At 33.4% G+C, this 24613-nt stretch overlaps 1 pseudogene across 1 annotated transcript in view; it reads right to left on the reverse strand.

Annotated features, from left to right (window-relative positions):
• The window catches only part of LOC143241973 (activin receptor type-2A-like), a 46710-nt pseudogene that overhangs the window by 11517 nt on the left and 10580 nt on the right, over window positions 1-24613 (reverse strand). The window contains exons 2-9 of the transcript XR_013022375.1: window positions 20584-20705; window positions 15516-15704; window positions 14498-14659; window positions 11024-11337; window positions 5220-5386; window positions 3694-3933; window positions 694-831; window positions 294-424 (exon numbers count right to left, since the gene is read on the reverse strand). The product of XR_013022375.1 is annotated as an activin receptor type-2A-like (transcript). The remainder of the gene's footprint in view (window positions 1-293; window positions 425-693; window positions 832-3693; window positions 3934-5219; window positions 5387-11023; window positions 11338-14497; window positions 14660-15515; window positions 15705-20583; window positions 20706-24613) is intronic.

The raw sequence follows: 24613 nt of genomic DNA on the forward strand, positions 1-24613 counted from the left end.
CCCTTGTAGCAATTATAAAAACATGATTGTGGTTCAAAGGATCCCCTTGTAGCAATTATAAAAACAGGATTGTGGTTCAAAGGATCCCCTTGTAGCAATTATAAAAACAGGATTGCAGTTCAAAGGATCCCCTTGTAGCAATTACTAAAAAAACAGTAATGTTATTTAATTGATTCTTTTCAAGCAATATAATTGATTACTTATATGTAGTCTCCTATAAACAAAATACATGAAATATATGCCTCAAGTGAGTAACTCAGATTGTTAGCTTCAACAGTTTCTGTAAAACTTACAGGGTGTTTCTTCCACATATTTTTGAATTTCGGCCTAATCTTCTTTTGTACTACTGTTTCCTGCATGTCCTCTAGGGTTGGATGCTGACCAACCTCTTCTTCAAATGGAAGCATGTATTCTCCAACAGGTCCTAGAATATTTCTTAATTAGTTACAAATAAGCCAAGATAAAGCTGCTTTTGGTCAAAATTATAAAATAGTTGTTTTAAAACAAATGTAAGTACACATCCTATATTTTCTTTACTAAATCTTTTAAATATTTACATAGTGATAAATCCAAGCATTCATAGCTTACATTGATTAACCACATCCTTATTATAACTAACCAAAGAAATCATGAAGTGCATCAATAATACTTAAAATCAATGCACCAACTCTACTGCTCACATAACTGACCTACCATCTTGGGCAGAACACCTCAAAGCACCTCCCACAAGACCAGTCCACAAGCATACATATCTATCCTTAGAAATGCATCCCTGTTGAAACTGATGGCCCCTTCCAGGACCTCAGGAGCCATATATCTTCTTGTTCCAACCTAGATATAAAAAACAGAATTTGTATCCAAGTTTAATATGAACCTCCAAATCTCATCAAGTGCTTTCCCTTACAAATCTCATATACCTATCACTCAAAGTTTCAACAATAATTATAATGTTGTTTTTTTTAAAGTTCAGTTTCAATTTAAGTCTGTTAAATGACAGAAGTTTCTTTATTCACAGTTGGACTTAATGTGTGCTTTACTTACAGGTTCATAACATTCATTCAGTGCATATTTTTTTATCTGTATCAGGCCACGCATACCACACTTACAACAAACAAGGTAAAGACATTATTCTAAATAATTTTCACATTTTAAATGAACACCACCACACAAGACCATGATCTCAAATCATACCTTAAAGGAAATTGGATAATAGCCACAGGACTGAGAAAGATTCTATGAAATAAAAAAGGGGAGTAACCACCATTCAAGGAATCAGTGTGTGCACCAACACAGTGGAAAGCCCAGAATAAGCAGAAATAAATTATCTGCCACATGATACAGGTCCACCAGACTAAGAATATGAAGGCTGTAGCCCAACACAGGAGGACCAGTGACCTACACTAGGGGTTTTTTAACTGAGTGCCCACTTGCTTTTAGACACTCCTACACAACTATCCCTGTAGGGCTAGACAGAAGTAAAACCAGAGCTCACAGCAATGGAAAAGCAAGAGAACTCTGAAAAAGATCACCAACTTGAAATCAAGCATCCAAAAAATTACCCCAATTGTAAATGGATACACCTGGAGAAAGAACTATTATGGACTCAGAGGAGAAACACCCAAAAAAAGGTGTTGAAAGAAAAAAACAGCCACACACACACACACAGCCAAAAATAAAACTACAAATTTTAACAATTAAGTGACAAAATAAGTGTGTAAACATTAATATGTCCACACTGTAAGACTGCCGATCAATAAGTGATTAACAGTTGTAAAATTAGAGGGCACCAGTTATGATAGAGGTAGCATTACACTTGTAGAGGGTTACTGTATAATCATTTGCATGTTAGTATCCACGTCTCATGCTACGAAACATAATGGTACATGGGAGTACCAGGGATAATAGCAAGCAAAACTTTATGCTGACAGAGGTCAGTATGACTGTAGGTAAGATCTCGTATCAGAAATATTTTGTATTTACCACATAAAATATCCGATTTTTTGAAACTCACTGATGATACTTTTGAAAAACTTGCCAGTAGTCACCTGTAACAATAACATCCAAAACAAATTAGGTAGTTCTATAACCATGACAACAGCAAACAAACAAAGGCACAGCATCTCCAATCCAAATTTTTAATACGTACAAACGTCTATCAAACCACATTTATTCACTCAGTTCTCAGTTGTTTTTTCCCAAAGTCCTCATCTTATACTTCTGATTCATCAACAACAAATCATCATAGACTTTTCATCATCTACCTTCTTCATTCTATCAATTTATTTTCATTCATGAGAATCACACTTATCATTTTGATAACCCCTACCAATACAAGCATATAACACAGAGATCTGCACATTATTAACATAATGCTACATCAAACATTAAAAAAATATACACTACCTTAGATTTTGTTTGTTGTTAAACATAAACCCACACAATGGGCTATCTGTGCTCTGCCCACTATAAATATTAAAGTTCAATTTTTAGCATTAAAATGGTAAAAATGAGTTTCAAATCTTACCACAACTGAACCACCAGGAACACCACAGTGACACCAAATCTTACCACAACTGAACCACCAGGAACACCACAGTGACATCAAATCTTACCACAACTGAACCACCAGGAACACCACAGTGATACCAAATCTTACCACAACTGAACCACCAGGAACACCACAGTGACATCAAATCTTACCACAACTGAACCACCAGGAACACCACAGTGACACCAAATCTTACCACAACTGAACCACCAGGAACACCACAGTGACATCAAATCTTACCACAACTGAACCACCAGGAACACCACAGTGACACCAAATCTTACCACAACTGAACCACCAGGAACACCACAGTGACACCAAATCTTACCACAACTGAACCACCAGGAACACCACAGTGACATCAAATCTTACCACAACTGAACCACCAGGAACACCACAGTAAATCTTTTTTTAAAAATTTCCCATGTGGTGTATATCCATTTGTTAATACTTAATATCATGCATTAACACCCACACCAAATAAGTAAAAACTTCAAAATTTACAGAACTGGTCTGCTGAGAAGCATGGTTCAGTTTTAACAAAACATTTTCAATAAAAAATAGAGAGACAGAGTTGTTAGTTTTATGTAGCCTTCAAAATACAAAATATAACTTTGAAGATGTCCACTGTTAAAAGATTTGGCTGGTAAAATAAACAATGTATTATGGCAAGTAAAGCATTACACTGTAAGAAACGATTTATAGAGGAAAAAATGTTTGTAAATTTTATAAATTTACAAGTTATGAAATATGATATAAGGATGAAAATAAACCGTTATATTTATAAAACATATTTCATTCTGTAAATATATAACACTTCAAAATATTCATTCAAATTTAAAGACATGCACTTGTCAATGTATGAAACCTTGTGTTTGAAATTAGCCAGTCAGATATAAATTAACAAGTTCAAATGAAAAATTCAACCGTTTTCTAAGAAAATTATTTTGAACTTAAAAACGAAGGAACATAAACATGACGTGTTCAACTAATCTTCAGTTATAGTGTAAAGAATGTGTAGAGACACAGAGGAAAACTGTTAGTGACAGTAAACCATACCATGGTGTTTGGGATTTATTATTAATGATATCTTCCTTATATTATCTAGGTAAAGCAGAACCACACATATAAGACATTAAACATACCTGTCCATGAGTATCACCTGGTGACTGTCCTGCAAAGAAAACCAAGGCTAAACCAAAATCTGAAATACAAGCTACCATGTTGTTCTTCAAGAGAACATTTTTACTTTTGAAATCTCTGTGTGCTATAGATGGTTTGTAAGCTTCCAGTTTGGTTGGAGGTAGCTCTTCATGTAAGTGCATGAGACCTCTAGATATCGAGTCAGCAATGCTCAGAACTTCTGACCATGAAACCACATTCGCCTGGATGAAAATTTTTTTATGGTTAACAGAAAAAGGAATATCTAATACATTAATATTTTATAACCATAACAATTATAATACATCTACAATTAAAATCACCTGAAAGGAAGAGCACATTCAGTGTGTTTCAAACCCATAACCTGCAGATTGAAAGTCAAAGGCTTTAACCTACAGGTTATGTTAATATAAATTACACGTGCTAAGGAGTTCACCTGTGAATCATTCTTACAATAGATAGCGATAGATGTATACAACTTATTTGATGTTTGTATAAATTACACGTGCTAAGGAGTTCACCTGTGAATCATTCTTACAATAGATAGTGATAGATGTACACAACTTATTTGATGTTTGTAGAAATTACACGTGCTAAGGAGTTCACCTGTGAATCATTCTTACAATAGATAGCGATAGATGTATACAACTTATTTGATGTTAGTATAAATTACACGTGCTAAGGAGTTCACCTGTGAATCATTCCTACAATAGATAGTGATAGATGTATACAACTTATTTGATGTTTGTATAAATTACACGTGCTAAGGAGTTCACCTGTGAATCATTCTTACAATAGATAGTGATAGATGTACACAACTTATTTGATGTTTGTATAAATTACACGTGCTAAGGAGTTTACCTGTGAATCATTCTTACAATAGATAGCAATAGATGTACACAACTTATTTGATGTTTGTATAAATTACACGTGCTAAGGAGTTCACCTGTGAATCATTCTTACAATAGATAGTGATAGATGTACACAACTTATTTGATGTTTGTATAAATTACACGTGCTAAGGAGTTTAACTGTGAATCATTCTTACAACACATAATTTACAGTAACAAATTTTCATTATAAAATTGCTAAAATTAACTTACATATTTAGCTGATGCATTGGTTTAAAAAAATCTAATATAGCAGAGAATTAAGTTAAATTATCTTTAAACATTACAAGTGTGAGTTACAAATTAAGTTAAATTATCGTTAAACATTACAAGTGTGAGTTGCAAATTAAGAAAAATGTCTTTACTGTTAAGCCTATCATTTTCCACTCACACATTACAGAAGTAACTTAAAAAACAACCTCACACAACAAATTGTGTATAATAAATATACTGATGTTTGCACTAAAAGTAAATTATATAAAAACTCACTTGTACTTTACATTAATAGCAGATTAGCTCAAAATAGAATAGTACACTATGATAGTAACTAACTTTGAATATTTAAATGAACATTTATAAGTTTTGAATTTTGTGTACAATGTGAATATGGATGTTGGTACCTTCAAGTAGTCACTCAGTGAACCTTTTTCGTGGTAAGCTGTAATTAACCAATACTCCACTAGAAAGTTGTCTCCTCTTTTCTCTGCTGCTATAAATGATAAAATATTATCATGCTTCATTTGTGGCAGCTGGAAAATATCTTTCTCCACTTGCCAAGAGTTTTATCCTGAATGGAAGAGAAAACAAAGAAAGAAAATTCTGTTTACAGTTTCGTTAATAAGATCAAGAAATCCACTATTGCTAGGAACATTACAAATTGCATAATCATAGGTAATCTTGGAACTTTATCCCCCAATGTTTTATGATAACTTTATACAAATGTTAATAAATGAATTTTTCATATAATATTTTGGTTTGTTTACTCTATTATTACCTAATATTGATAGCAGTACAAATAACTACCAATGTTAGCATATGTAAATATATATATGTGCACAGACGTACAGATAAAAATCATCCAGGTAAATAAAAACAACATTAGCCAGTAGGTTACATCCAATGATAACCCTTTTCCAGAAATGTTATCTGTTTATAATTGGTTTAATGATATATATATTTACAGTATCTAATAAATATTATAATTTTCCTACACAAACAATATATTTCTGATTGGTGTTTCTCACAATATTAGCTCTTTAGCTCCCTTTTATGTGCAATTTTGTTCTTCACGATTGCCACATTCTGGTCCCCCCAAGATTCCAATATGTCTCTCATGCATCACTAACAGAACCATCATATCACTCCCTCTACATTCCTATACTGAACTATCACTTTGACATTTGGTAAAAAATGTCAGCACCAGATACAAGTTTGGAGGAAGAGCGGTAAGTGTGAGCAGAGAAAAGCAGCTGTCAGAAGTACTGTGAATCCCACACTGAGAAGGAAGAGGGATTAGTGTGGGGGAATGACACAAGTACCTTCTGAAAGTGTCTGAAGGATACCCCTGAAAATGACAGATTCTGATCCAAATATCAGAATGCACTACTTCTGAGTCTGGTATACTCTTTGCACTTTTGTGGAATATGCAAGACATACAGGTGGAAAATCAGAGGAGCACATCTGAGCAGAACAGAATGTGGCAGAAAAGTGATCCTAATCAGAGAAAGATATTGTAACTCAACCCCACAACGAGAAAAGTGGGTAAACAAGAATGCACCCCCTAGTGTAGAGTAGTTAGGGCATGGGAAACCAAACTTGGTAATCCAACTATGTCTAAAACCTCCTCATGGGGTACCTACATCCACATGAGAATCATAATGCCTTTACCTCAAACCCAACAACTGGTGATTAAGAACCACGCTGATTCCCAAGTATGACACAAGAATTAGTTCTAAACTATCGATCCGAGAACTTGATATTCAGTGTTGAAATGATATCTATGGCACGTAATAAACTCCCCCCAACTATCCAAATGACACTAATATCATCATAATAAGAAGATGTGAGATAGACAGGACAGAACCGTAACAAACTTATGCCTATGACTCACAACACAGATGTAGGAAATAATAGGAGGAAAACAGACAACTCAACACCATTGTGAGAACTGCTGGTGATTGGTTCACTCTAAATCCGAGTGGCAAGGACTTCCATACCTCACTCAAAGAAAGCAGGGTGACAATGCATTGGAAAGTCCAGAGGAATGTCATCATTGGAGATGGTGTAATGGGTGACAATAAAACCTTATTTTGAAAAGCAGACCATACAGAGTTATTCACCCCAGGCATGACAATGATGGGCAGTAATCCCCCTTCTGTTTTACTTGTACAGTCCATGGGTGGCACAGTCTGAGACATTCATGTTTATGAAGTAAAATACTGTGAGGTAATTCACTTTCGATCAATCTTGTGGAGCAGCCCATCTAAATAGTGAGGATGCAAAGTTATGGAAGAGAAAGCATGAGTCAAGATGGATGCATAATGCAGATTTAGAGTTAAAGAATACCTGAGTGGAATCCATATGAGAAAGAATTACAAAAAGGCCTCTGAAATATTGAAAGTATGAATAAAAACTTACCAGTTTCAAAGAAGTCTGAAAAATGGCCACAGATGGTATGATATGATGGAGAGTGGGAGATGAACGAACTGGGAGTGGTCCACATGCCAAATTGAGGTGTTGGATCTGATGAGAAGATGCCTGGCACAAAGTCCAAGAGTAATAGGCCAATCAAATCAAAAAGCTAACCCAACTGGTAAGGGTAGAAGATGATCATGAAGGGAAAAGGGCTGTCAACATATAAAGAGTTGGAAATGTGTACCTTGGAAGGAAGCAGTACAGTCTATATAACAGTAAAGAGCCTTGACTTGACCTGGCTGAGGAAAAGATGGGAAACAGGAAAAAAAAAAAAGGAGGAATCAGCTAAAGGAAAAGATAGGTAGAGTGACAGATGGTATACAAAACATCGATGGCAAACAAACACAACCTTTGACATCCACAGGCTAAAAGAAGAAGGAAATAAGTTTTAAAGGAAAGATGAAACATGGAACACCAGGAAAGTGGTTCAAATGGAGGTAAAATAAGGGAATGTGGGACCACATTAGCATCTCAGTTTGGAAAGAGCAAACAAGCATGGTAAGAACAGGGGAAGAAAAAACAAAAGGTATGGGATAAGGCCACTCGATATTCAGAAAATGAGGAAACTGAAGACCAATGGTAAGCCTGCCAGCAGGAAGCATCCTGGTTGTAGACCAATTATGTGTTGGCACACCTCCATGAAAGACAGATGGGTGGAATCAGCTAACAAGTAAGCAACTCAATGTGTGAAATAGATCTTCTTGCCAAGTGCCAAACAAAAGCCCGGCATGAAGGTGCAGGACTTGAATGTTGGGATGTAGGACACGTGACTGAAGTTGATGACGAAAAGTGGGAGAAAATGAAAGAGGGACCAGAGAGAAGAGGAGCAGTCATTGTAACTGTGGAAACCACAGTTGAGCTGGCCAATAAGGAGCAGTCAGAAGGACCCAACAAGAAGTGCAGTAAATGAAAGAAATCACCAGATGAAGTATTCAGATGAGTGAGTACATATAAAGATATTTGTGTGGCCAATCATTTCTGAAAGCATCAGCTGCCATAGCCTGTGGATGAGGTACATGTAATCAAAACAGAGGAAACTTGGTGCTGAGCCCCACTGCTAAGGAGAACCCCAGTGAAGACAAAGAACCTTAAAAACAAGGGGAGTTAATGCCCATCCTGTGTGATATATCCAGTCAGTGTGGGAAAGACAAACTGTGATCAGATTGAAAACACTTGGCATATGACATGAAATAAAGCAAGTTTGATGTGCATGGTCCCAGTATAAGAGATCCAATTTCTGAAAACAGAAAACTCTACACCAGATGTTCTCTTGGTGGTTGATATGTACCACCACATAGAATTGGCTAAATGAACCATCAACAGACAATACCGGGTGAAAAGAAGGAAGTGATGTAAAGCCCAACATACAGCTAGAAGTTTGAGAACACTGATGTGCAAAGTGCTTTCAACTGTAGGCCAACAATCCAAAGCCTCCTGGTGATTGACCCATGCCCCATCCTTGAAGGAATGTGCCCATGAAAGAATGTAGATTCAGATGTGTAGGGAGCATGACACACCCACCAATGCATGGGCCTTGTCTATTCACCAAAACAAATCATCTGTCAGGAAAGAAGGAAGGAAAACAGGGATAGAAAGAGGATCTCAAGCAATGTTCTATTGTTTTTGAAATACACAACGAAGGGATCATCTATGGACATAACTGAGAAACAACCAGTGAAATCACTGAAAATCACATCCCCAAAAGCTACAAAACTTTGTGAACAATCACTGACTGAGCCAAGAGGGCATGGTGAATCAAAAATTTCACTGGATAAAGATATAAAGGAGAAGCCTGGGCTCAAATGACATGCATGTCAAAAAAGATCTCCAAATGGATAAGAAACTGAGTGGGTTTGAAAAGGAATTTTTCCAGTTTGATCAACCAACCCAAATAAGCCACTGCAAAAAGGAGCTACCAAATATGATTTGCCAGTTCTTATTTAGAAGGAGCCAAAAGAAATCAGCTCCATAGTATGGAGATGCTAAGCAAAAACTCAGAGTACTTGACAAAACAAGTAAAGAGCTGAAGGAAATCCAAAGGGGAGGACCTACTCAGAGATGAAAAAACTGAAGATAAAGACAAAAATGAGGTGATATTGGTATATGTACATAAGTGTTGAAAACATCCATTTCTGTCATCAATAACCCTGGCTAAAATACCCATCACAGGAGAGAGAGAAAAAAAAGAACATCATGGTAAACTAGGGTAGGAATATGAAGTGATTGAGGCAAGATAAATCTATTACTGGCTATCAGTACCTAGCTTTGTTGAGGAAAATAATAAATCAGGAATAAAAACCCCATGGAAAGATGCAGAACAGATTTGACTGTCTGCTGCAAGAGCAATTCCTGAACAACTTCTTACAGATTCTATGTGGTCATAGCATCTAAAAGAGGGAAGGACAGTGGACAACAAAATCCTGCTGACAAGACCTGAAGTACTCATTAATTGTTGGTGAAAGGATGCCAACCTCACACTTATCCAAACCTAATGGGCAGTCACTGGTACTGTTGGTGATGGAGAAGGAGGTGCACAGTTGATAAAAGTGCAGAGAAGAAGTACCCCGAGTGGAAGAGGTAGTCCAGGCATGTGGGGCTCTGACTGAGATAAACAGGCCACAGTATTCATAAGGGTGGATCATTGGTGGATCAATGTCACCATATATTCTGGTTCTGTATCAAAGACGTAATGCTTCAAAAAATGAGGCTATCTGTAAAATTCTAAGATATGTAGAGAATAAACAGACCAGAGCCAACATGGCGTTACAACCAAGAAACCATGTTTGAAACACCACACCCAAAGACAAGATGTAAGCTCAAGTAGAGGTGAGGAGAGTAAGGGTATCTGTGGAGAACCTCAGGAGGTGTATGTAACAAAAATACCACAAGAGGTGGGTAAGGACAAGATGCAAGCAAGAATAAGACTGACATTTGATTGAAAAGCTGCCCCCCACCAACATATAGTAAGGAACATAACAGATGCTGATCTAAAAATGGATAGTCAGCACAATGGTAGAAAAAGGCAAAGTAACCATAAGTCCTCAGGGGGTGCAGTATACTAATCTTCTCAATTAATTGGAAGGCAAAGTGATCAACAAAAACCCAAATATCATGATAAGAAGGAAAATACCAAAAAATGGGTGGGAAGACAGTTCATGCAATAAGGAAGAATGAGGAGTCCTGAAAAAAAATGTTGGTTGCTAGCATAACTCCAGAAGTAATAATGTGTCACAGAAAGGTTCAACCAAATATGAGTGCAGAAATAAAGCAACTACAATTAACTGATAAGTACTAATATAAGGAATAGGTTGAATGAAAGCAAATTAATTTGAAACACAAAATCAAACATGAAGCATTAAACAAACAAGAGAGCACATTCAAACTCCAATGTTGCCAAACTAGAAGTGATAGTTTGGTACAGAAGTGTATAGAGGGAGTCGTGTGTCATGTGAACATGTTATACTCTCATGGACGAAGAGGTGTGTGATGGTTTGCATGAGACACACGTTGGAATCTTGCAATTCCAACAAATGGGGAACAGAAGACTTGTGGCAAATGTAAAAAAAACAAGGTTTGCATATAAAGGACAGCTGAATTGGAATAGTTAACCTTGTGAGAGAGGTAAGTACTGTATCAAATTCCTAATCTCTCACTGGTAAAAACGTAAGAGTCTAACTAAGTTTAATCCAAGCACAATTTTTTAATTTTTACATAAAACTAAAATTCATACCTGTGGAGGGTGTATCTTTACAGCAACTAATTCATTTAACATTTGAGCTTTCCAAACAGCACCAAATCTTCCCTGAGCTTTTACTTCCAAGAGCTGTACTGGTTTCAAGCCAAGGGGAGGCGAGGGAGGTGGAACAGGAGAGGGATCTAGAGTGGGAACCTCATTAAAGTAAGCCATTTTATGGTGTCTGTACACCCAGTAGACTACTATAAGGACAAGAGTAATTCCTAATAATGGTAACAGAGTATATAAGAATGTGTTAAGTACATGATTCCTTGGCACTGAGAGAGGAACACTGGTGCTCAAAGTGACAGCTGCAAGAAACAGAGAAAATTACCAGTCACATAATTTGTCAAATTAGTAATTCAGTAAATAAATCTAAACATGCATTAGGTACATTTTATTACACATGTGCATTTTGTCATTATTATTATAACTTACATGTTTATGTGCATCTATGCTGTTTTATTTCTAACAACTTGAAGTTTAGTTGTTTGTTATTTTAATAAAAACAGTGATATTTTTCATTATTCTAATTATTCAGGGTTTATGTATATTTTTGTAGTTTACATACAGTTTGACTGTTTTCATCATAACAATTTAGAATTCAGAGAGTTTATTAGTGAAGTTACAGAGTGTATACATGAAGTATGAGATATTAAATACAGTTGACCTTGGTGGATATGACTGTATACAATGATTTTACACTGAACTGACATCCCATGAATGTCTTCCTGACAGATGAGATGTGTGACTGTGGCCCTGAGGTGGAAGGTTGGATAATGCCTTCTCTACATCTACTTTTCTTCATTTCAGTAAAACCATATAATAATGTTGTGTTTGTCATGTGTTCATTTATTTGATTTCACATGTGCATTTATGGTGATGATTGACATCTATTGATACCAACAATGGGTGAGCTATGAGATGTCACACCACACATTGAAAAGAAACGTGAAGGCTGGGGAGATTTTCATATTTTACGAAATATTCTTAAAATTATAAATATATCTATATTTCAATTATTCAATGTGATCAGAAAAAATTAATAATTCAATAGCAGTTTCTGCTTAATTACACAAGTTAACACATAACTGTTTTTACTACTAGTTCACAATCAGCCATAAGAATGAGACCATGATGCAAGCAGGGAAAACCCTCATCAGCCAATCAGCAGTCAGAATGAATGTTTTGTAAAGATTTCAGATGAAACACGACATAGGTAATTCTTACAGTGAATAGTTAATCTGTGGTTTGTTCTATAAATATGGCACATACCGAAGAATAAACCACCTACATTTTTGTACAAATGTCTCAAAAAGAGTAAAAACAAACATTTCACCTCACTTATGCATACATAAACAATATATTTCAATATCATATCTGCCACACACGCATGAACATTCAAAGTGACACTGTTTAATGAAAAAAACAACCCAGGATATAAACTTGGGGTCAATTTGACATGTTACGTGTACGTAATAAAATGTGATCAAGGAATATATTATTTTACATAAAACATAAACAAAACAATTTTATCATTCTTGAACTGTTATCCATCAGAACTATTATTATACCAACACACTACGTTATCTGACCACCTGTACAGTATATAAATCGCTATGCTCAGGCTTTGGCATTAACAACTGGCACAGCTCAAACTCGGTCGTTTGTTACTGGCTGTTGATCCTTTGAAATAATGACTTACTGTCAGATACGACTTTCTCATAATGACAAATAGGTCAGTCATATCAAACAGGAACTATTGTATAATATATTGTGTTAAAAGCAGCGACTTTCTTATCACGGCACACAGGTCAGTCATATCAAACAGGTACTATTGTATTATATATTAGATTAAAAAGCAGAGACTTTCTTATCATGACACACAGGTTGGTCATATCAAACAGGTACTATTATATTATATATTATATTAAAAGCAGAGACTTTTTTATCATGGCACACAGGTCAGTCATATTAAACAGATGCTATTGTATTATATATTATATTAAAGCAGAAAGTAATATTTATATGTTAGTAATTTCAGCATGTCCAAAAGTAAAAAAAGCCAAATATGTGACAGCTAATAATAATAAAAAAGAAAGATATAAAAATCAGATGCAACTCAAAGGAAATGCTTGAAAAGTTTTCATATTTTAAAAGCATACTTCATTACTGTAAGCCCAGATACTAATGACATCGAGAAATGATATATTTATGTGACAGTGTTATTTCACTAAAATAAATTAAAACCCATTTTGATATTACGCAAAATATAAACCAATGTCACAATATAAATAAAATATACTTAACATATCCTTAAGTTCATTACACTAAGTCTTGTATACCACACCACTGCTACCCGTCTTAGTCTAAGTACTTTTACTACAGAAAAATTAGAGAAAACTGTCATTCCTACATAAGCACAATTTGAACATGTGGGGTTTTAGTTAGGAATGAAAACATAAGTGTTATTCTATTTTCATTCTTATTCATTTGTCCACAAGAAAGTCAGGTAATGAAGGATTATCTTGTCTCATTAAAACCCATGCACAGAGAGGACCAAAATCAAAGTGATAATTAAAGCATAATATAGTTGGATTAATGACTTATTCACTAGATAAAACACAGTTCTACTAGAGTTAGGTCTACTTTATACTAGGTTATGAGAAAGGTGTGAGGTCTACACTACCAATACAGACTAAATATGGCAGAGTAATGGTAGCTGGTAACAATTAGAGCTCTTCTTAAAACATGAAGTTTTTCAAAATTGTCTTTATAAATGTCAAAATCAAAGAAAGTAAATAAATTACCATAGTATCACACATCTTGTAAAGTAAGTTATTTATACACAGAATTTAGTATCACAAGTTTTGAAAAACCATTTGCAGTTCTACTGTAGTCAGTAACACAATTCATTCAGAATGACTCTAGCATACATGAACAGTAAAATTTGAAGTCTCTCAACACGTCAAGGATATATTAATAGCAACATTTAACAAAATTAAAAATGCATTTTAACAATTTCCAAAATTATAAATTTTATTAATTTTTATGATAACCTACAACTTTCAGCTTTCTTTCTTTCTTTGGGGTGGTGGTGGTGGTGGATATTCTGATAGTTCTTGGTAAAGTTTCTTTAACACTGGGCACATTTTAAACACATACAATCTCCTTGTTAAAGGTCTTTATATTGAAAATTAAGTTTTCCTAATTTTTATTATACTTTAGTGTCTATTTTCCAACATATTATTATTTGAATTAATATGACTTTTTGTATCAGTACAACAACTTTGTTATGTGACACTGATCACTCACATATGAATTCTGCATTTCACTTACTTCAAACAAATTACTGTTTTTAATACTTCGTACTGGAGCCTTTATCATCAAACAATCTTTGCAAAAAGGATTCCCACAAAGTCTTTAAAGCTATAAACAGATATTTATAAGAGTTACAACTGAAACACTCACTGGCCTCCGAGATTAAAACTTCTGGTGAATCAGTTCTAATCATATTGTTGTTGCACATATCACCTTCACAACAGCAAAACAGCAACTTTATATGTGGATCTTTCTGAGTTTCTGTGCATGTGGATCCTTCAGTACAGTCACGTCTGTTGCCAACCCAACATCCTGTTATATTAAAAAATATTATTCCAAATCTCCAAACTTTTCACACAATCAATCCTTAACTATTCTGATTGTAAACTTTAACCACGATCTATATTACTTCAAAGGGTGAAAATGTGTAGCCTATCCAGTATGATTAAGATATAATGTATCATTATGTTCGATTCTTGATCATTTTTAGTTCATAAAACCTAGTTACGTGAAACTTGTAAGTACTACTTTAAAAATACTCAATGTGAAAAGATATTTATTATGAAAATTTGTTTGCTGTGGTAAATCAGGAATGCAATAACCCAAATAAAAGAATTTAAACATTTTATTCAAACACATTTCAATGTTTTCCAAGAATATTTTTAATATCATATAAATACTTCTGAAAGGAAATTAATAACAGTTTAGTTACAAACTCCACTACAAGAAATAAATGTGACAGGCATCCTTAAGCTATTATTATTGTTTCATCCAAACACAAACTTTCATGAAGGAACAACAATAACAATATATTCTCTAACCCATTCCCCACCCACATGTACAATTTGTTATAAACAAAACAAAAATAAAAAACACTACATTAATTGAAAGGTGCAGAATATAATGCAGGGTATGTACCCTAGGTTTTGGAAATGACTGCCGAAAAGACCCATATTGCAGTGGGGATACACCATCAATCAGTCCTTATCTCCATTTGCCAGTCTCACATGAATAATAATTAAATAACATAATCAGAGGAATAGAAATAGAAATTAGAAGAGTGAGACATGGGTGGTCCAACCCACATCAATACCGCTCTTCATATTTTATATGACCTCACTGTTGATGTTAAAACTTATCCATCAATGAAATGTAAAGTCCAACATACCTTTAAGTTTAATGCTAAAACCCTCTGGACCTTTTTGCCATAGTATATAACATTGGTTTCCTTTGTCAGGACTCAATGACTTGCAGTCTTCTGTCCCATTACAGCCAACACTGTATCGGCTGTTCTTACATGCAGTTTCATTGTAATATTCACAGCTCATGGGGCTGGAGCGTGTTGTTGTTTGTACAGCTAAACAAGTATCAGAAAATACATAGGAAATCAACACTGTAAAAATAATTAAACCACCTATCAAAATATAATATACTGTGTAAATCACAAAAAGTAGTTGGATGTTATTTAAACTTGGCACTTACAAAATTTGTTAAACCATTCTTACATTTTATAAGTAACTCAGAACATTCAAATGTTATATTATAGAAAACAAAATAATTAAATAATGATTAGTAATCAGAAACCAACCAGAGGAAAATGTTTTATGAAACAAAGTTTGTTGAACATCAAACACAAAGTATAAAACTATGTTACAAATTTCTTTCTTTTTCGTGTTCCTGGACAGAAAGTGTTATTTCCAAATTGTTTATGTCTAAAGTAAATGGAAAAGATCTATTTTTCTCTTCAAACTTTGCTTTTGTGACCTGGGAGCATATAACTAAAACATGATAGGAGACTATATTTGAGGGCTGATACGTGAGAGTGATTTACATTACAGTCGCAAATCTCGAAAAACTACTCACTTCTAAACATCTTTGTATAACTTAAGTATAAATACATGTAAATCTTGATTCATATGTTGTTTTATTCAGACCTTATATAAATGAAAATATACAAATTTGCCTGTTTTTACATAGAAAATAGGTTAATTTATAAATTTCATTATCCAGGTCACAAAACAAAGTTTGAAGGGAATAATGACCATTTTCTGTACTTTTACACCATAAGCAATTAAGACATACTATCCAGGAACAAAATTTGTGTTACATAGTGTAATCTAATAGTTCCACAAAATCCTATCATATGATGACTTTTTATTAAAAAATCTATAATTCTGACCAATTAAAATATTTTTATAAAAATATTTGAAAGTCACCAACAGTGGTTAATAAAGCATAAGTCTGATTACATGGTGTTACAACACACTATGTTCCAACAATAACAAATATTTCCAAATGAGGAGTTGAATAATATACATTATTCCTTTCAACAGGGGTTTTGTCAATTTGCCAGACCATGTCACCTCTTTGTACTCATTTAATGTCTTTATAGGTCAAATACCTCTAGCTTTCAATACAGTGTGTATATCTTTACAAAATTTGGCAGACTTTTAGTTAACATACAAGTATTTCACATACAGAAAAAACATATTTTGAGTATTTTTAATAAACTAAAATAAAAATTGTTTCGAATACTCTGTGTGAAAAGTAATTTTCATGTGTAATTCCTAAAACGTCCTAAATACATTTCAAATGTTCTTCAGTAAAAATTTCTACTATGTTCTCTACCCGAATTCAAAACAAGATTAGTCATTTTGACAACCCAGTAAAACAAGATTAGTCATTTTGACAACCCAATTCCAAACAAGATTAGTCAGTTTGACAACCCAATTCCAAACAAGATTAGTCAGTTTGACAACCCAATTCCAAACAAGATTAGTCATTTTGACCACCCAATTCCAAACAAGATGAGTCATTCTGACAACCTGGTAAAACAAGATGAGTCATTTTGACAACCTGGTAAAACAAGATTAGTCATTTTGACAACCCAGTAAAACAAGATTAGTCATTTTGACAACCCAGTAAAACAAGATTAGTTATTTTGACAAACCATAAAAATATAAATCACCTTGTTTTTGTTTTTAAGATGATTTCAAATTGTAACATGAAACTACGTTTATCTTAAGTAGCTTGTAACAGTAAACATCTGTTTATAATTACATTTTACTGTAAAATGCTCTTTAAACATGCTGCTGGTTGCTTTCCTTTGAAACATTTTTATTACTTATTTTACCCAACCTAATCTTAACTAATTTTAAAAGATCCTCATTTTTACATTTTATAACAATAAATAAAGTATATAACCAATCTTTTATTGACATGGAATTTCTTATGACATTTAAAATCTAATTTTTTATACTAATAATGTACTAAATAAAGTTTTATTTCATTATCCCTGTCCTACAGGCTTGGTATAATATACACAAATTCATCTACACATTTGTACACTTTAAGTATTTGCACTTTAACTTTTGATACAGCAGGCGTATATTCAGAAAATCTGGTAAACGTTTAGTAGAGATTACAAGTATTTTGTGTAAAAAAAATCAGAATTTTAATAAAATATTTTAAATAAGTATTTGTTTATAAAAATAGAGTCTGTTTCATTTCTAGTCTGAGTGCAAAGTGACTCCCTGTTTTGATTAAACAAAGACTATTCTTCATCTCAAAAATTACTTCCATAATCTATAAAACCTCCTGAATACATTTTAAACTTTTATTTTCAGTAAGACTATATTTTATGTCACTGTCTGTACTTTATGTGATGTCTGTCAGCCTTGTAAACATCATAAAAAATTAGGAAATAAATATAAATTACACTTGTTTCATGCTAGAATGACTACACACTATAACGTGAAAATACAAATGTTTAGTCTATGCAGCTTAAGTCTCATAATGCTATATGTGGACATACATTTTATTATATTGACCTTACAGTCATGCCTACCTAACATTAGCTGCATTGACATGGTACATGTGCACTCAGGTCATGTATACAGTAATATAAAACTGACCTTTTACACTTCCCTGTCCTGGCTGTGTTTTAGTGGACTATTATTTTTGTAATATACAGTCACATTTCAATTATTATACATTAGAAATAAATAATTAAACTTATTTCTCTTAAAGTACAGAACAATAAATCAAGAAGTAAAGTAAACAACTATCTCTTTTTTGCTACGACCTTTGAACTTGGTTGCTACTGGACGTAAGTTGCTCAGCCTTTTAACATTTTGCACTTGGAGGATACCAAACAAAAAAAATATTTTTTCTTTTTAGTTTTTATTTATGAGCTTTAATAGCCACACTGATACCATAGAATTCCACTATAATTTATTGAGCTGAGTAACTAAGATTTATTTAGATTTTAAAAAGTATGAAATGTCGAAAGGACTAAAGACACAACCTACCTCCTTGAAAACTTGGATAAAGAGATCATGGTAGCTTTTTTAAAACTTAAAGGTGACTGAGAAACCTACTGGGGACATTGCAAGCTGTTGATTGGTTATTCATGTGTCATAGTAAGAGTATATAAAGGTGTTGATTGATTATTCATGTGTCGCAGTAAGAGTATATAAAGGTGTCGATTGGTTATTCATGTGTCGTAGTAAGAGTATATAAAGGTGTTGATTGGTTATTCATGTGTCGTAGTAAGAGTATATAAAGGTGTTGATTGGTTATTCATGTATCACAGTAAGATTATATAAAGGTGTTGATTGGCTATTCATGTGTCGTAGTAAGAATATATAAAGCTGTTGATTGGTTATTCATGTGTCGTAGTAAGAATATATAAAGCTGTTGATTGGTTATTCATGTGTCACAGTAATAATATATAAAGCTGTTGATTGGTTATTCATGTGTCATAGTAAAAGTATATAAAGGACCATTTCAAAAAATAGAAAAGAGTTGAAAGAGACCACTGTGTTTGATTCAGTACATAAGCCATATGTCAGAAAAATAAAAGGATACAAGGTTCTTATTTTATATTCTAGCTTGTCAATATTAGTAATTTGAGTTCCTAATTTGTATGAAATTGTAGATTTAGTATGTTGACATTACAAACATCTAATTATAAAACTCTGCTGCATTCAACATACCGTGCGACTTGTTAAAATCTATAGCCACCCTACCTGACAGTTTAAATAGCCTGCCAAGATACAGCCACATTCCTACCTGACAGTCTAAATAGCCTGCCAAGGTACAGCCACATTCCTACCTGACAGTTTAAAAAGCCTGAAAAATTTGACCTCATGAAATAGTGTTAACAGCTTCCTAGATAGATACAGTCCACTAACAATACTATTAAAAACAAGTGAAAGTATTCAAAAAGAAACTCCAGTTGTTTCACCACAAATGTTTAAACCAATTTTATACATCAATTCAGTTTAATTTACAAAAAAAAGGAAACAAATTGAAATTTTCATTTCTGCACAACTCTGAGTTCCTTCCATTTCTCAAGCCCATTGCTAAGAACATTTTTACTTTTAAAAAATCCAATAACCCTTCAGAATACATTACCCATTCCTTGATTTTACACACCTTGGTTGCTAAATTTAGTGGCTTCAACAAATGTTTGTGGTAAATCTGGTGGCTTCAACAGATGTTTGTGGTAAATTTGGTGGCTTCAACAAATGTTTGTGGTAAATTTGGTGGCTTCAACAAATGTTTGTGGTAAATTTGGTGGCTTCAACAAATGTTTGTGGTAAATTTGGTGGCTTCAACAAATGTTTGTGGTAAATTTAGTGGTTTCAACAGATGTTACTGTTTTATAGAAAATTGTTTCTAAAAGTATGTTAAATGATACCTGTTTCAAAGTTATAAAAATGTTCTTAGATGTAAAAATATTAGGTGAACTTAGGTTCAGAGAGTATTGGTAGGTGGTGCTAAAGTGTTCTGATGACCATTTATTGAACGTTATCATGTCTTTGGTATTCCAAAGAAATACATAAATTAACTGGTATAACATACAAATTACTGATATCTTACATATTTTAAATAAAAACAATGACAGTAAAACCTAATTTACATAAATTAATGGAGGATTACTGTATATTCAAAACCAAAACAAATGGTGACACCATGTTCAACTCAACATTAACAATGTTCAGGTTATCTTAAAATAAATTGTACCAAAAGTTGTTTACCATTTTTAGTTATTTTAGCCAAGCCCCAATTATGTATAAAATCTTTATATGTCATATATAAAATACTATTAAACAGTGTTCAAAAAACAAGTTATGTCTCATAGTTTGACACAATTCTATAAAATTACAATTATTATTTTCTTCATTTTTCTGTACAAGTAAAAGAAGAGAAGTATAGTTTCAAAGACTTACCAGAGGCCAACCCCAAACAAAGCATAAAAATAGAACATTTGTGAAAAGTACTCATTACGATCACAGACAACCAGGTCACATGATGCTTACATGAGCTCCATCAAACAAAATTCTGCTACGACCTACACATAATAAAAAAACAAACAAAACAAATTATTTTCCATTCTATTTAAGCTATTTTGATGCACATGTAATTGTTAACCTTTTGCTACATTCAACAGCCATACTTATTTTTACATTTGGAGGTATTTTTGCCTAAATATCACTACCATAAATTGGTATTCCTATCCCACCAATTGGATTCAAGATATCAATATGGGAACATTAGTGCAAATAATTACTAAAATTACTAATTATAAAATACTAGACATAATATAATACACCTACTAATTAATCACAACCCTTTTCATTCACTGTTCAATCTCAGGTGACTAGTCAAATTTAAACACACAAACAAATGAGCCAATCACAAGAAACTTTTAAACTACTACAATGTAAATCACACACTGATCACTTTTGCCACTTACTTCCATTAACTTAGCAACTGGTTAATATGTAAGACCATATTTTAGTAATAATATACAATACAGAACAACTAAGACAGTTTCATTCCCCCTGATTCTTGTAGTCTTCGGTATGCAAATTTCCCACATGCTCATGTAGGAATGTTGAAATTTATGAGTTATTCCCCACCCATCAAACTTTTTTGAACTATCATTCGTATCAGTATAAGTTACAATAAATGCCTTCTTACAACTAATGCATCAAATTTGGTAAACTGTGTTATACTTTAAGTCATAAGAATGATGTCAGCCAACATGTCTGGAAAAATAACGTTTAAAAAAATTGAACAATTCTAATAAAAATTTGGGATATAAAATATTACTCTCATGTAATTAAAATACCACCAACAACTAATCTCAACATATAAAACAAAGTGGTTAGTTGTCAAAATATGTATGTTACCACAAGAAAAGAATGAAACAAGAAAAAACTTAATAGAAATGATGAAACTTTGTAGAATGGATAGCAACTGCCTGTTGTGGAGACACAAGTGTAGAGAACAACGTTTTCTGTCTGGCCTAAAGACGAAAGCTGGAAGACTCAAAATGTTGTCCTCTTCGCTTGTGTCTCCACAACAGGCAGTTGCCGTCCATTCTACAAAGTTTCATCAAGAATACTCAGCCTGAACAATCTATCAAAGAATAGTTAATAGAAATATGTCATGTAACACAAGCACATCAATCTTTCTTCATTCAATAAAAATAGTATTCTATAGAAACACTGTGTGTCACTTTCTGACAGTTACAGTTATTTAAGAAAAATATAAACTTGGCACAGAAGAGCAAACAATGTCCCCTCTAATTTACTTTGTACTGGACAGATTACAAACTCCTCTGAGCACGAGTTTTCCGTCCTGTACTTTTCTTTTGTGTGTGTTTTCTTACAGCAAAGCGACATCAGGTGAGGGGAATGAAGTCTCTGATTTTAGCATTGTAAATTTGAAGACTGTCCCAGTGAGGGGGAGGATACTTTTCTTTTGTGTGTGTTTTCTTACAGTAAAGCGACATCAGGTGAGGGGAATGAAGTCTCTGATTTTAGCATTGTAAATATGAAGACTGAGGGGGAGGATACTTTTCTTTCGTGTGTGTTTTCTTACAGCAAAGTGACATCAGGTGAGGGGAATGAAGTCTCTGATTTTAGCATTGTAAATTTGAAGACTGTCCCAGTGAGGGGAGGATACTTTTCTTTGTGTGTGTTTTCTTACAGCAAAGCGACATCAGGTGAGGGGAATGAAGTCTCTGATTTTAGCATTGTAAATTTGAAGACTGAGGGGGAGGATACTTTTCTTTTGTGTGTGTTTTCTTACAGCAAAGTGACATCAGGTGAGGGGAATGAAGTCTCTGATTTTAGCATTGTAAATTTGAAGACTGTCCCAGTGAGGGGGAGGATACTTTTCTTTTGTGTGTGTTTTCTTACAGCAAAGCGACATCAGGTGAGGGGAATGAAGTCTCTGATTTTAGCATTGTAAATTTGAAGACTGTCCCAGTGAGGGGAAGGATACTTTTCTTTTGTGTGTGTTTTCTTACAGTAAAGCAACATCAGGTGAGGGGAATGAAGTCTCTGATTTTAGCATTGTAAATTTGAAGACTGAGGGGGAGGATACTTTTCTTTTGTGTGTGTTTTCTTACAGCAAAGCGACATCAGGTGAGGGAATGAAGTCTCTGATTTTAGCATTGTAAATTTGAAGACTGTCCCAGTGAGGGAAGGATACTTTTCTTTTGTGTGTGTTTTCTTACAGTAAAGCAACATCAGGTGAGGGGAATGAAGTCTCTGATTTTAGCATTGTAAATTTGAAGACTGAGGGGGAGGATACTTTTCTTTTGTACAACTCCACATCCGTCTTACATTAGAACTAGATATGTCTTCTACTCAAAACTACTTTGTCAACAACTTGTTGCCAGATTCTGTATGGCTACATATGTACACAGCTTACAGGGAACATTGGTGTCACACAATTATAGTAGTTGTGTATCATTAAATTTGAAAACCTTTGAAGTGTTTTGATTTTATTAAAATTATTTTAATTGTAAAGCTGTTAAACTAAGAGGTGGTGTAAGAAATTTAATAACATGTTTTTTTTAAAATGACTCTGTTTAGTTAGATATAATATTCCTTCTTACTTCTGATACCATTTATTTCATAAAAAAACTGTAATAACCTTTGTTCACTTGGTGCTTCTTAAGGAAACAAATTATTAATTATTGTAATTAATTGAAAATACAAAAACAAAGTATTTTCACTTAACTACAATAATTTTGTTCCAACTGTTTTTTTCTAATACTTCATGAAACAACTTTGTTTTATAGAGCAGATATTTTCAAGTATATTATCTGCAACAGGTTTGAACAATTCAGTAGTTTTTCTAGATGAAAAGAACTTTTTACGTAAGACATAATAACTCTAAGTTTTCTTTTCTCATATTAAAAATCAACACAAAAACATACATGTACACTGATCACTACAATACAACATACCAAAATAAACTAGGTTACTAGACAAGGTAATAATATTTTAAGTGAATTATTAGGTAAACTAGTTAAGTTATATATATACACCCATATAAAAACTTCTGGTGATGGATTTCTCTGAAGTAACTCTTTGTAAAATATCTAAATTGTTAAAATTCTTTTTTGGAATTTATCCAGTTCTTTAAAACCCAAAAAAATAATTGAAAGAATCACAAGTTTAATGCAAGTGGAGAGATCCTAAAATAAATGAACTACTTTAACAAAAAAATGTCCTAATCTGTCAGTAACTTTAAATGGTGATAATATCTGTAACAAACATAGTAAATAAAAGACAAGTTGAAACTTCTAAACCCCAATATGTAACAAATATGACGGTACGTTGTTACAAGAAATATGAAAGAACTTGATGCTTTCTGATTACTGGTGATAAAAACCTTTTTAGAATACAAATTTACATTACACAAGGTTAGCTTCTTTTGTTGTTATACACAAAGCTACACAATGGGCTATTTGTGATGTTAGCTTCTTTTGTTGTTATACACAAAGCTACACAATGGGCTATTTGTGATGTTAGCTTCTTTTGTTGTTATACACAAAGCTACACAATGGGCTATTTGTGATGTGCCAATCACAAGTTTTTAGAAGTGGGAGCATTCACTCAGACTGACATTGAGCAGAATATCATCAGATAAGAAATATGAGTATCTATCATGATACAACTACATATTAGTAACATTATTCGTTTCAATAACCAGAGTGAACACTTCCACAGTAACGTTGCATCATTATCAATATCATCTATTTTATACACCTCAGTTAGGAAGCTTCTTGAATAATAGTTCAAAATCTGAGTTTCACAACAACAACCTCACAGACCACATTCATAATGTGGGTGTTTGTAATGACCACATATTTCAAAACACCAGAAACTGAATATACACACATAATATTACCACAGAGAAAGTTCACTAGAAATGGAATTACACTATTTTGTTTTT

This window comes from Tachypleus tridentatus, unplaced genomic scaffold, assembly GCF_004210375.1.
Source record: "Tachypleus tridentatus isolate NWPU-2018 unplaced genomic scaffold, ASM421037v1 Hic_cluster_1, whole genome shotgun sequence".
In the NCBI taxonomy this organism is placed as follows: Eukaryota; Metazoa; Arthropoda; class Merostomata; order Xiphosura; family Limulidae; genus Tachypleus; species Tachypleus tridentatus.